Raw genomic sequence first — 2,217 nt, forward strand, 5'->3', positions numbered from 1 at the left:
AGAGCTTAGAAAAAGGGATGGAAAGGGAGAGAAGAAGAGAGATCGAGCTGGGGAGGCACATAAGGGAAGGAGCCTCTATCCGCCATTAGACGAGTTCAAGGCACTAGCTGTTAGTAGCTCAGAATCGGATAAGGAACTTAGCTCCTCTGAGGAAACAGACTTAGAGGAAGAAGCGGCTCGGTATGAGGAAGAAAGATACCAGTCAGATGAAGGACGAGCTAATCAGTTACAGAATAAGACAGAAGCAGCTAGAGACAACTGTCAGTTCGCTGCGCGGTCTCCGGGCCCTCGACCTCTGGGTCCTAGTGCACCTCCGCCCTATGTGCAGAGGTATCATTCAGACTCATTCATTCCAAAAGAGGAACAGAGAAAAGTGCAGCAAGCATTTCCAGTCTTTGAAGGCACCGATGGCTGACGTGTTTACGCTCCGGTGGAGTATATACAGATTAAAGAACTTGCGGAGTCAGTCCGTAACTATGGAGTCAATGCCAATTTTACTATAGCGCAAGTCGAAAGGCTTGGTACTCTGGCAATGACCCCCAGCAATTGGATGACTCTAGTAAAAGCTGCAGCTCCTAACATGGGAATGTATCTAGAATGGAAAGCTTTGTGGCAAGACTCCTGCCAAGCACAGGCAAGGACCAATGCCACTGTTGAAGGGGACCAAAGAACATGGACTTTTGAGTTACTTACAGGTCAGGGACAACATGCTACTAACCAGACAAATTACCATTGGGGAGTGTACACCCAGATCTCAGCTGCCGCTGTTAAGGCATGGAAGGCACTCTCTAGGAAGGGAGAGACAAGTGAACATTTGACAAAGATTACTCAGGGCACCCAGGAGTCATTCTCAGACTTTGTGGCTAGAATGACAGAAGCGGCAGGAAGAATCTTTGGAGACCCAGAGGCAGCTATGNCTTTAATTGAACAGTTGGTCTATGAACAGGCTACGCAGGAATGCAGGGTGGCTATTACACCTAGAAAGAGCAAGGGATTGCAGGACTGGTTGAAGGTTTGCCATGAGCTTGGAGGGCCACTCACTAATGCCTGTTTAGCAGCTGCCATTCTACAAGGACAAAAACGCCCTGACACGGCTGAGCTCAAAGTCTGCTATAATTGTGGCAAACCAGGACACTTAAAAAAGGACTGTAGAGCCCTTGTCAAAGGGAGAGCACCAGGACTGTGTACTAAGTGTGGGAAAGGATATCATTGGGCCAGAGATTGTCGCTCAGTCAAGGACATTCGAGGCAGGCCCCTGCAGCCAGGATTTCCTCAAGCAGTAGATAATGAGGCCATTCCAGAAAACCAGTACAGGGCCCCCAGGTCTCAGGGCCCGAAAACATATGGGATCCTGGCAGGTAAAAGGTGGACCCCACAGTCTGCAGGGCAACAGAAGGATCTGCTGGATTGGACCTCCATGCCACCACCCGATTCATGCTGATGCCCCAAATGGGGGTGCAGCCCATTCCTACTGACTACAAAGGGCCTCTGCCATCTGGAAGTGTCGGCCTAAACTGGGCCGCGCCTCCCTTACCTTAGAAGGCCTTATTGTTCACCCTGGAGTCGTAAATCAAGATTATGAAGGGGAACTTCAAGTTCTCTGTTCCTGTCCTCAGGGTGTCTTTTCTATTTCACAAGGGGATAGAATAGCTCAGTTAATAATTTTGCCAAGCCTACATGGCTGTTTTCCTTCCTCTGGTGTCCCTCGAGCTGCCAGAGGGATTGGTTCTACTGGAAATGATTCTGCTTACTTAATAATGCTTCTTGACTCCAGGCCATCCTTAGAATTAGTTATAGAAGGGAAACAATTTAAAGGGATTTTAGACACAGGAGCAGATAAAAGTATCATCTCTTCCCACTGGTGGCCAAAAGCCTGGCCCGTCACTCAATCATCACATTCTTTGCAAGGGTTAGGTTATCAGTCCTGCCCCACTATTAGCTCCAATTCTTTGAGTTGGCAAGTGCCTGAAGGTCAAATGGAACGATTCACTCCCCATGTTTTACCACTCCCAGTAAATCTCTGGGGGAGAGACATTTTACAGGCACTGGGAATGACCTTGACTAATGAATACTCTCCACAAGCTGTTCAAATGATGAAGAAAATGGGCTATAAAGAAGGAAGGGGATTAGGGAAAGGAGAGCAGGGTAGACTGGAACCTATCCCTCAAGAAGGTAATAATGGGAGACAAGGTTTGGGTTTTTCCTAGGGGCCGTTGA

This window comes from Mus caroli, chromosome 13 (assembly GCF_900094665.2).
Source record: "Mus caroli chromosome 13, CAROLI_EIJ_v1.1, whole genome shotgun sequence".
NCBI lineage: Eukaryota > Metazoa > Chordata > Mammalia > Rodentia > Muridae > Mus > Mus caroli.